Consider the following 13,445-nt stretch of genomic DNA (forward strand, 5'->3'; position numbering starts at 1 on the left):
GCCATGCCATAAGGCCTGGAAAAGGTGCTTACTGGTTTCAGGAACATAACAAAGAATTATCCGTCTTCCCATGGCTGTCCAACTCATCAGATCTCAACCCAATTCAGCATTTTGGGACCTAATGGAAAAGGCAATGGATGCTAGGACATCCACCTGACAACGTGTCCAAGGTATCCATCCAGTAACGGTATTCCATGCCAAGATGTGTATGGGCTGTATAACGGGCAAAAGGGGGGGCCACTCGAACTATTAGGCAAGTTGCTAATGCAAAACCAAAACAGTGTATACTATCTTGACAAAAGTAATAGAACACCGCTCCCAAAGAAGTGAACGGTGTGAACGAGATATGTACAAAACATGTTTTAAAAGGTGCAAGGAATAGTAGAGCAGTCACATGACTCCTCTGATCAGGGCGCTTAAACAATATCCATTCCTTTTTTAGTGGAGGCTGCACTGAGGGAAGAATGGACACAAATGCAAGGTGAGTGGGCAAGGTGAGTCTACGCTTCATTGAAACACGTTTTTCCCACCCAAACGAAATGGTGTCCGGATACTTTTGATAAGGCAGTGTACTAGTTATCTGTGTATACTTATTTGTATAGACGCATGAATACTCGTGTAGATGATGAGGTAATAAGTACAGCTGATGCATCTGAGTAATACGATTAGGTTAGGTTATGTTAATTATCGGCGCATGCGTACAACTATAGTACAGCCCTTTGTCGGTGTTTTCAGTGATGGATTTAAAACTTGTGCCAACTACTATTACATAAGTATAGCTTTAATTAAAATAATGCCAAATCACATCTTATGTCTCGACAATGTTTATGCTAAATCACGTCTTGTCTTGACACAGTTCAATCAGCATTCAGCTAAGGTAACCACATCGTGAAGAGAATTGGAACGAAACTGTTTTACAGGCTGGATAATCTTTCTTTTGAATAAATGTTAGCGAATTTGAAAGAAATTGTAAACAGGGTCACAGAATCTCTTTGATGCAGATAATATAAAGTAGCTTTGTCCATTGGTAAGCAGCATCTGTTCACTTCCATGCATAACAATTGTTAACTCAAATTCTTTTAGCCTAGGATATAGCTCAGACAGTTTCTAAATTTGCCTGATTTGATGTTTAAATGTCACTTCTTCGATGACTGGAAACAACTTTACAATTGACATTGTTGCAATCCAATCCCAGAGCAACAAATATACTGATGCTCAAAAAGTTAAGGATCAAAACCAATACCGTTTATTAGTGTATGTATGTGCGTTTAAACACCAAAGCAGCTAAGGCTATGAGGGGTCAGTATATTGTGTTTGTAAACTGCGTGTATTCTGTGGTCCATTTGCCTTAAATTCTTTCTTAATACATCAGTACCAAATGTGAACATAGCAGAACTTTGGGACTTATGGCAGGGATCACTGGCAGCACAATAATAGTTGTATGAGGCCTGGCATTGTCTTGATGGAGCCTAGATTGTCATCACACCGGAATATGGCTGTCCTACAAAGATAAGAAGTTGATAAGAAGTGTGCTTTGAATTATGCAAATGAAAAGGTTGAGGAAGTTTGTGGAGCAATGAAGAATGTCCTGTCCAAAGGTAAACTGAATACGCGTGCTTTGTTGTGCATAATTCTTTAAATAATGCGTATTTAATTAAATAACTAGTTAATGCACGCAGTGCGTTACATTTCAGGCGCTTCAACAAATATAATAATTCATGATTTATAACAAAAAAATGAGTAAATGGCAACAACTTTTATGCGCAATCCGAGAAAATTTTGTTTCTGCCCATCCTCCATATTGCCCATTCATTCCTGCCAACCAGCGCATGGCAACAAACAGTGTCCTGTGCTTCAGCTATAATGTATGGTACAGTATTTGGGTTTGCTTAAGTGATATTTAAGAAAAAAATAAATAAATAAATAATATTTTCTGTTGTTCCGATTTTAATTAAATTTGGGGAGGATCGACAAATAGTTCTAGAAGAGTCAAATATAACTAATGGTTTATTCCAGAAATCGCATATCAAGACCAAGCTGATCGCATTCTTCAATCGCACAAGGATAATCCATAAGGAATTCGTTCCAGAAGAAAGGACCCAGCGATTACTACTTAGAAGTACTGAAACATTTATGGGCGAGATTTGGAACAGTCTGGTTGACGGCTTTTGCATTACAATACGTCTTCTCACACAGTGATCAACGTGCGGACTTTTCTAACTCACAAACAAGTTGCAGGGCTAAACTATCCTCCTTACTCCGCTGACTTGGCTCCAGTGATTTTTTTCTGTTTCATAAGTTGAAAGTGGAACTGAAAGACTTCGATTTGATAGTGTTTATGACATTCAGAAGGATGTGACGGCAAAAGTCTTTCCAAAGCTTGCATGAACGCTGTAATAAGTCTATTGAGTCCCTTGGGGACTATTTTGAGGGAGACCAGTAAAAAAACATTTTCCTTATTAATATTAGAGTTATATTCTAATGTATATATTGTTTTACTGATGTACTCAATGAATTAATTTCGTGAAATCGTACTCGTACTGATTTCAGTCCCAATATCCGCATTCTATTCTTTTTCAGTCAACCAATGCGAATGTAAGTTCCGACCAGTGGAGTGTTCCGAAGTTCAAGAAAGAGATTATAACATCAGTGGGATATACAAGATATGGCCCAGAAGTCGGGTACTGACAGAGAGCATTAATGTATATTGTGATTTGACCACAGACGGTGGAGGATGGACGGTGGGTATTTGTAATATGGTTTTGAACGATCAAAAAATTGTTGCTTAATTAAATATGCATAACTGAATTATGGTTGTGTTATCTGCGAATAATGCTTTTATTTTTCATACGAAATATGCGTAGGTCATTCAGAGGAGGGGGGGATTACGGACGAGCGGAGGATTATTTCTATAAAGATTGGAATTCGTACAAAAATGGATTTGGAGAGATCAATCTGGATTACTGGCCACGTATTATTTTAACGTACATTTTATCCATTAAATGTGTATATGTAGTTGTGTTTCTGGACTCCGCAAAGTATTATATTCGATAGAGTATTTTAAAGTACAGGCAATGAACATGAACTTTGGAAACTTGAAGAGTACTTTTTTTTTGTCCTGATCCTGTGACGTGGTACACTATTGAACCGACTGTCGAAATGCGAGGTTTGACAATTTAGTTTCAGAGCTGAATTAGTAAAGATACCACATTAGAATGAAAAATTCCTTTAATATTTCTCAAAGTAAAAACCTTGAGCAGCTCTAACACGACTGCGTGAGAAAGAAATACAACATGCAATGGTCTTGTAGAGGGAAACACTCATATACACTGTGCTGCCACTTTATTGGGTACACCCCTGTTGTGCACACAAATGGTTTGTCCCACAACGTTGCAGTCACATCACCATTGTGGATATAAATGCAGCAGAACAACCTTTCTAGTATCAGTTAAACGTACAAACCGTAGCAAGAATGGAGGAAAGGGAGTGAGCTAACGGACTTCGAACGTGGCATGGTAGTAGGTGCAAGACGTGCCGGACAAAGCATCTCTGAAACGGCAGTTCGCCTGAACTTTTCCCGCACCACAGTTTAAAGGGTGTATCGAGAATGGTGCAACGAACAGAAAACATCCTCTCAACGGCACTCCTGTGGAAGAAAATCGCTTGCTGATGAGAGAGAGAGGTCACAGGAGGATGGCTAGAATTGTGCAAACAAACAGACGGGCCACAATGTCGCACATTACGTCAGAATACAACTTTGGTGCGCAGAACAAAATATCGCAATGGACCACTAGTTGCACTTTGTCGCGAATGGGCTACTACAGCCGACGGCCACATTGCGTACCTTTGTTATCAATGAAGAACAAGAGAGCACGCCTCCTGTGGGCACAGCACCACCAGCACTGGACTATCGAGGATTGGGAAACAGGTCTGATGCATCATGTTGATGGAAGGCTCAGAATTTGGCGAAAAAAACATGAATCCATTGACCCGTCATGTCTGACGACTACTGTGCAAGGTGGTGGGGGCAGTGTATGGTGTGGGGAATGTTTTTTTTTTTTGGCACACATTGGGTCCATTGATACTTCCAGCAGGATAATGCGCCGTTGCACAAAGCCCGAATCTCTGTGGAATGGTTCCAGGAACATGACAATGACTTTTCATTGCTGCAGCGGTCAGTCCGCGGATCTCAATCCTGTTGAACATCTTTGAGATGAGCTGGAAAGGGCTGTTCGCTGCAGGCCTACACCTCCGTCGAATCTCAAGGAACTGCGTGACACACTCATGTTTGCATGGTACTCCATTCCTGCACAATGTTTTCAGTATCTTGTTCAATCCATGCCTAGACGAATTCAGGCTGTTTTCAAGGCTAAAGGAGGCTCAACACGCTACTAGGTAGGTATACCTAATAAAGTGGCAGCACAGTGTAGGTTCGCTGCTCACATAGAACTTATATCCCTTAACATGCGTTGAATATACTCAGTAATGAAACAATGAAACTCAAATATCAAACCTTGTTTAAATATCTTAAAAGTGAAATCAAACACAAGGTATCAAGAACACGTAGTTGAACTTTCCCAGAAATCTTTGGATACTTCGGATAGTTCTTACTGAAGCGTAAATCGTATTTTATAGATGACTGAATACAGTCAAGTTATAAGGAGGAGTAATTTTGAACAGAAACTTGCAAGTTTGCGATTAATATACGTATTCAAAATACACCATCCTTCAACATCGGTTAAGATAATAAATAAAATATGGTGTGTCCAAATACATACTGAAGGACAGCGTGCGTTAATTTTATCTATAAATCATGAGAAGTTTTAATTTTGGTCGTAATATATACATGGATACATTATATAACATTGGTCTGTTTTTATTTCTAGGAAATGACAACATATACGCCCTAACAAATCAAAGACAAATTTCCATTGGATTTGACCTTAAAGACTTCGAAGGAAATCGCAGGTTTGCAATGTATGATGAATTTTGGATTGAAAGAGAAGACGAGGCTTATGTACTGCATACCAGTGGCTACAGAGGAAATGCTGGTAAGCATCGTGTTAAAATCTCTATTGATAATTGTCAATTTGCAATCGTTTATCAGAAGACATTTCATAATGATTATAAACAACGGTCCCACATATATATATCAATCCTTACGTTGTGGAATGGATTCCACCAGTGTCTGAAAGAGTGTTGGATGGTTGTTAAAGGATTCGTAGAGGATGCTGTGTTTATAAACATACTGAAATCGTACAGGGAAGTTGAGATTCATTACCTCTTGTGGCCACTGAAGATGTGACCACAATAATCAACGCGATCAATGTTAGGATCTCTTCTGTGATCCCAACGTGTTCCAGAATGCCCAGTAACCTCTCGTGCAGGAGAGAGTTGAATGCTCTGCTAAAGTCCATATAAACAATGTAAAGATTATTTTCTACTTCCCACACGAGTGCCTCTGTCAAAATAGCTAACCACTTTAATTTAATTTCATTTACTTTACAAAAAACATGATTTATTTCCTTCAGAATACCATTTTTGTATTGAATTCCCAGTCATTACCTTGATTTTTCTAACCACTGAAGTCGGATTAACCAATCTGTAGTCACTGACATCGCTTTAAGAACCGCCTTTGGGGACTGGAAATACGTCGGCACTCCTCCAATCTAAAGAAATCTCTTCCTGAGCCCAATGATGCCCTAAATTAATCTTAATAGTTCAATGCACTCTCTCGCTGCTTTCCTCCAAATTAGTGGGTATATGTCAACCACACAATGGGCTTTGTCTTTACTGTAGACATAGTTCAAACGAACCACGTCTACAGTAATGGCAGGACGAATTGCCATGCCTTCCATTAGCTATAGAGGAGGAATTGAAGGAAGAGAACTTCCTTGCTGAATAGTTCTCTCCAGCATATCCCACACGTTCTCAATAGGATTGAGATTAGGTGAATGTGGGACAAGGGAAGATGGTGGAAATCAGTGTCATGTTCTCCGAACTATTCTTGCACGATTCTGGCACAATGCGCCGTTTCATTGTCATCCACTAAATTGACACCATGTTCGGGATAAAAGTGCCAAATTGCAGGGTGCAGTAGAACTGATACAAAATTCAGATATTCTCCGGATGACATTTAACCTTCCACCAGTATCAACGGATCTAATCCGTGCCAACAAAACATTCCTCATACCATGATAGCACCTCCAGATGCTTGGGGTGTCTAAACAAGGCAAGCAGGGTCCATCACTTCGTCAGGTTCTCGCCACACTCTCTGCCTATCATCTGTGCAAAACAAAGTGTACAGTGATTCGTCTAACCATATGACTTTCTTCCACTGGTGCACTGCCCAATTCCGTTCTTGGCACCACTGCAAGCGGGTTTTTCTGTTTTTCTCTGAAACAAGTGACTTCGGCATAAGCGACTGTCAATAGCCAACTTCTTCAATTTCATGCTCATGGTTTAAGTTGAGATAGAGCAGTTCTAGGATTGGTTAAATTCAGATGTTATTTGCCGAGAACTTGATGCCCTATTTTTTGTACAGTTTTCCTCAGAGTGCGATGGCTTCGCTCTTGAAGCATTATTTCTCTGCCACATTTACACCTTCGAGATCTGGAAGAACCGCTTTTGATGGATGCGTTTGAGAAACCCATTATGTCTTTCTTTTCTTGAATCATGGGTCCTGCTAAACGTACACACAGGATAAGACCGTTTTCAAAGTGTGGTAGATCACGCGTTTTCCCCATTCTGGCTTCAGATTACTGCAGTCGAACAGCCTGTGCAATCTTTATACTCAACGAGGCAAGACGTCATCACCATATGTCACAGTTTTCTTTGCAAATATTTACATTTCTTCTGTCTGTGACTCTTGATACAAAGGTTCATTTGTTTGTTTGTTGTTTTTCTTTACAACTCTCCTACCTAAGTATCAAAATAATATAACAGAAAGATAATCAACCTTTAGCAGCGCAAACGTTAGACACCCCTCCAAGGAGACATACTCTCACACCCGTCAAAGTGTGAGTGCCACTTCCAATAATAAATGGTTGGAATTAAATAGAACCAGGAAAATCGCAAGCACCATCTCTTGAAGAGGACATCAGTGCTTGTGAACTCTAGAAAGATTTCTATTTCTATCGTTGATCGTTGTTCGGCCAAATGTCAGCAGGTGGCTCTATACGATCTTGACACTCAAATATTTCTGTTTTTCCAGGTGACTCCTTCATTCCACACGATGGATGCAAATTCTCCACCAAAGATAGAAACAATGATAATTTCAATGATAAACATTGTGCTCAGGCATATCATGGTGGTTCTTCGATTGTCACTCTTCGAATCTGAATGTTTTGTACCTGAGAGGAAATCACTCTCGCTTTGGTGATGGAATAGACTGGTTCCATTGGAAAGGACATACGTACTCCCTGTTTGAGAGTGAGATGAAGATCCGTCCTGCTACGTTTAAGGTTACTTTGGAAGAAGTCACTCCCCAATAGATGTCCTATTACCACAACATTGTTCTTTAAGATGTTATTTGTAATGTAGAACTCAAATGAGTCTACTGTAATTGATACCACAGGACACCAATTGTTTCAGCGGAATTTCTCTTTGATTTCCCATGTAAAACCTTTCTTAGCTCAGAAAAGAATGAAAAGACGCCGAAGTTAAAAGTTATGTAGGTTTGATTACCAATTAAAATCCAATCCAATTTGCAATAGAGAAAATTTTTACTAATATATTCAATTTGTTGTTAACATCCAATGACATCACACTGCAAATTCACCAATATGTTTTTTTTTTCGGTTGTAAATATGGCAGGAATTTGTCATATTTAGAAAGTAAGGAAAACCCATACGTAATTTCCTGTTTTAATTCAGCCACTCAAGTTGGTCGTCAAAACATCATGCAAAATACTAAAATGCATGTAAATATATATATATAATTATAAAATAAAATGGAAAAATAAATACTTATTTTTAAAATAAAAGAAATATTTTAGAAAATTTTTAAATTCTTAAAAATTTTAAAATGCCATTTATGCACCATTAAAAAAAAAAGAGCACCAGTATCCTTGATCTGAAGTTATGGTTGAATTGTACTTTTATTTAAAAATGAGCTTTCATAAATTTTTAAATTGTGAGGCAGACGCCTTGCTAGAAAAAAATAAAAAATAGGATGTTGTAGGACAGGGGGCGCTAAGGTAGGCCATTGATATAAGGAATCTTGCAGGTCATCATCAGCCATTTGCAATCCACTGCAGGACGAATCCACTTCAGCAACTTTCCAGTTCCTTCTGTTTTGTGCAATGGCCATTTTCTTAGTCCATCTGCCATGTCTTCGAGCTATGTGTCCTGCCCAAGACCTTTTAGTTCTTTAGTTTTGATAAGGGGTTGGCATCTGGAACGTCAGTTCAACCGCCTAGTATCTCTGTAAAGAACAGTATCACTGCAAAAGAGCCAGATATGTAGGTTTGTGTGTGTGTTGTGTTGTTCTGGGTACCTAGAAGCATCAATCACCTGAACAGATGATTCTGGGTACTTGCCCACACCATGGAAGATGGGCCAATCTCAATGAAGCATATACTGTCCAAATACGACAATCTGATCCACCTGTTGCCAAAAAGTAGGCCAGATTCTTCTAGGGCCCACTCCAAAGTAGAAGGGAAAAAAAGGTTCCTGCGGTGTTAAAAAAAATTATATATATATATATATATATATTCTTTTTCTTGTAAAAACATCAGACGCAAACTGCTGAAGAGCAACATGAGAATTCTTGTCTCCCATCAGAAAAGTTTCATCCCCATGACATAGTGTAGAAACTGACAAATGAAGAACATCCCTAATGTAATTATATAGCGGACAGTCAAATAAAATATATGGTTCCAATCTTCATTTTCTCCTCATTGACAAACTTCTGTTCTAGAAAGATCAAAACTACATAGTTTATCGTTAAAAGGTCCATGCCCCATTAAGGGGAAGGATGCGTATAAGTCCAAAGAGAACCAAACAGGTTCCTACTTTACTCAAAAGGTCACATCAGGGAAGAAAGTCCTAGTAACAGATCCGACAGATGACGTATCCCAGCGGGTCTGCCACAGATTTATCATTTCATTCCACGAACGATTATGTTCTTGCTTAACATCTCAATGAATATTCAGAACCAAACCCATAAATTCAGCGGGTAAGAAAGTGGGCCACAAAGGGTCAGAGGAGTTTACAAGCACATTATCGTATTTGGCAATCACGTGAACTCGAACCGTAGTTAACCGAAATTGTGTACTAGTCTACTTTGCCATTTGCTACCCTGGTACATCAATCCTTGCGTTCATTGGACTTATGATTCATGGTATACGCTTGCTGAATGGGCAATAAAGCCAGATACACAGTAAAGAAATGCCCTCTGTTTGCGAATATGAAACTCGTTGATCTTTGAGAAGTTAGTTTTTTGTTTATCAGTTTACTAAATATATACTCACTGGCCAAAAATTTAGAAACCTTTAATCGATATCTAGTAGGACCATCTTTTACCCAAATTACAAATTGTACACGCCTTAGCATGAATTCCACCAGGTTTCTAAGAGATTCAAGCTCCACATTTGTATGAGCGTACCACAAACCCCATACAATGATACTAACTCCAGCCGTGAGTTACATCTCTTCTCCTCAATTTATATTATTGCAAAACACTAGAATCTTCTACACTCTTTTATAATATTGACACAGTACTCTCACTTTCTAGAATCATCTTCAACGTTCTACCACATTCAAGAATCATCTAAACTTTTCGGGAATATTCTCCAATATTCTAGAAGTTTTCTTCAATATTATTTCGGTTTTTTTTATACATAATAGAAAATGTTTTAATAAAAATTGGTAAACACGTTGATCCTATTTTAATAAAAACTTTGAAAATTAAGGAAAATTAAACGTAGATCCAAATTCAATCTTTAATTTCAATAATCAAAACCAATATCCTGTCAAAGAGATGATCCTCCAAAGTATCCTCGAAGAAAGAACTTACGATGACCTTTTAGATAATTAAATATGACACTTCGATAAATGAGACAAGCAAAAAAGAATCTGGTAAGAAATCTTCGAGTTTATGTATTCAAACAACCCTATTTTGGGTTAAGGTTTTTATCCTGGAATTCTGTTCTCACCAAAAAACCCTACGGGATATCTAATTCCAAATGAATTCATTTCACAAACATTTCTGCAGAGGTTTCAGCAAAAAATGAACGTCAATGAGACCGAGTGGTGTGACTTCTTAAGTGACGGGTCATTACTTAACCTAACCCCAATCTATTTTTTTACATATTTGTTCATCCCATCTAATAATTTGTCTAATCCTTCCTGGATTTATTCAACCTACCTTAAAAACTTCAGTGAGATCAACTAGCAAGTCCCTAATTTCTACTAATATCTATGTAATTGCTCCAATTTACATAAGTCTGTCTTGATAAGAGCACCCTTCTGCGCCCTGACTAATGTTATTGCTCTTCTCTGTACCCGTTTCAACATTTTCTCCACCATCTTCTTAAAATGAGGCTTCCAGGCCTGTATACAGTACTCACAACGAGACATGACCATTGCCTTACACAATGGGATAATCACCTTCTTGATCCTGCTGGAAACATTCTTCTATACCACCGATAGAACCAAAGTAGCCTGTTTACACTGTCCAGAGAACCTCGTGTCAGACTGTATGATTACCCTTAGATCTTTTTCGATTTCTTCAACTGTGAGTATGGTACCACTCCATGTTCCTAATTTATCCAGACCTTGTTGGAAGAGCATGCCCTGATTGCTCTCATTCATCAGCCATCCAACCATTGTATGATTTCGTTAAACATCGAAAAGAGTCATGGATTCAACACTGAGCCCTGTCCAACTCCACTAAAATTTAATCATGAAAACGTGAAAGCTGTGATATAGCGATGCTTCTCGTTCTGAATATCAGATAAAATTGCGGTCTAAGCAGCTTAAATAAGGTCTAGCATCCATAAAAGATGACTCTCTCGCTCGTGATGACCGATATAAGTAACCAGTCCCAAAGGTGCGCAAAAAAGATTGAAGATCCCATAAGCATTTAAGAAAAAAAAACTAAAAAAAATTACTATTGGGCCTTTAACTCCCGTCGCATAAATCAGTTGGAAATGGGTCTGTCTTCATTTAAATTGAATGTTTCAGTCATTTGCTGCTCACTGGAACTTCTATTCTGGCACACAATTCGCTTTAAATTCCTTCGGTTTCAATCTTAGAGTATGGACTTACTGCCGCAGTACGTAGATCCGTCGAATCTTATCAAACAATTTCTAACAGAAGTTCAAGGGGACCCCGGGGACTGATTTTACGGACGAGCTGTGGCACATAGACTAAACGCCACAGTACTCAATGCACGAAAATGCTGGAAAGTTGGGTTAAGGAATGATGAATCCTGGTTTTCATATCTGATGGCCGTGTTTCGGTGGCAATTACATAGCTGAATTTATCGCTGTATTGGAGAGACTACCATGGAGGATCTTAGCCTTGTGGGCAGCACAGTGGTTTTAATCACTGTTATCTCCACACCCAGTGGAAAAGGTCAAGGTTCCTCAGGTCAATGACGTGAGGAACATTTATGGGATTTTTTCATTTGTGGCTCATTAATTGGTCTCAAGCGTGGATTGCAAGATTTCGCACCAGGAAATATTAACTAACCATCTAGAGGACGTATGCAGTTTACGAAAATGGATGTATGAGATTATTTTCGGGTAACCGTAATATGACAGAAATTCCTTCTTTTTTTTTTTTTAACTCACGAAGACTCAATGTGCTATTTCAGGTGGGCAGACTTTTGTTAATAAAGTGTACAGGAAGTATTTTAGCCTTATTGTTGAATATAGATGGAGTGGTACAGGATTTCTGCTCATTTTGAATAACTGAAAACGATGATAGTATCCTACCCAAAAGAAATATTTTTAACAAAATTCTAGAAATTATAAAATAATATGGAAAAATAAATATTTTATCCTAAAATCTAATAAATGTTTTAGGAAATTTTGGATTTCTTTCAAACCTTGAATAACTTTTATCCATCATTAAAAAAATTATATAAGGGCTTATTAATAATTTTTCTAAAGGACCATTATTTATTTAGGTTCAATTGAGATTTGTTCAAATATATCATGTGTTGGAAAGACCTAAGGTCTTTCCATTTATAACAGCAGAATTTATGCAAATATTGTGATGAAGAGGATTTATGCAAATATTTTAATGAAGAGGATTTATGCAAATATTTTAATGAAGAGGATTTATGCAAATATTGCGATGAAGAAGATTTATGCAAATATTGTGATGTGAACTTGAACAACAAAATGTAATTTGTGAACTAGTTGATTACAGATGGAGGTGAAAGAATTCTAGTTCGATGTGAATAAGTAAAAAATATTTACATATGACAATTTCAAAAAATATATATATAAATCATTCAAAATCAGCCCTCTTTGAGAGTACAGGGATGTCCTCCTCTTTCGGAAAAGTCTGGATTCCAATCTCGTCAAAGACTGGAGAATTCTTTTATTGGGACTAATCAGTCAATTTCTGAAGGAAGGAGTACAAATATTTGCCTCATTTTTAGGAGCGTTAACATATAATATGTATATAACTCCTATTGTCTTTACCATATCCGTCCTCATGCAACAACTTGGCTCCCAGTAGACAGATTTAAATGAAATTTAAATTCCAGTAGAAAGATTTGCCACTCCAAATTTAATTAAAATTACTTTAGTTTAAGACTACTCAATAAGAAAATTTCAATGAATATCTCATTTTCAGTTGGCCAGTGATGTATGCTAAAGTTAACCTCTGGCTCCTTTCAACCATTCTTTATTGACTAATAAAGATTTTAAAGCAGCTTCTAATATTTCTCGGTAGCTCCAAGGGGGTGAACCTCCATCAGTCTAGTATGCTGTCCCTAAATCGGTGATTTTTAATCTTTCAGACGATATGGACCACCTTTCATTTGAAGAAAGAGTCCATTAATGAATTATTTCTGTACGCTGTCCTGTACGGACATTGAACACAAACTTTCTTTGTGTGAAAAAAAAGGAATCTTTATTGCAAAGCGTTCACGTGTAATGGTTATAGAAAGCCGTGGTGTGTGTGTGGAAATTCAAACTGGTTACATTTATTCTGCCAGCTGGATTTAGTTTTAAAGCCTCTGAACCACGTCAAGGTACCAACTGTCTCAGAGGAGTTTCTCTTTGGTTTCTCAGGAGAAACCTTTCTTCGTCCCGCAGATAGACAAAGAAAGAAAAGAGACTGAGTTCTACACGGTTATCTAATTAAAATGCAACCCACGTTTTGTTAAAAACGAGTACAATATTTAATTAAAATTATTTTAGAATGTACTGGACGCATCCACCTTCTCGTATATAACCACAACTATTTAGTAAGTTTCATACGACT

The sequence above is a fragment of the Mastigoproctus giganteus genome, chromosome 7, assembly GCF_048544385.1.
Source record: "Mastigoproctus giganteus isolate SK-2022 chromosome 7, ASM4854438v1, whole genome shotgun sequence".
Lineage (NCBI taxonomy): Eukaryota > Metazoa > Arthropoda > Arachnida > Uropygi > Thelyphonidae > Mastigoproctus > Mastigoproctus giganteus.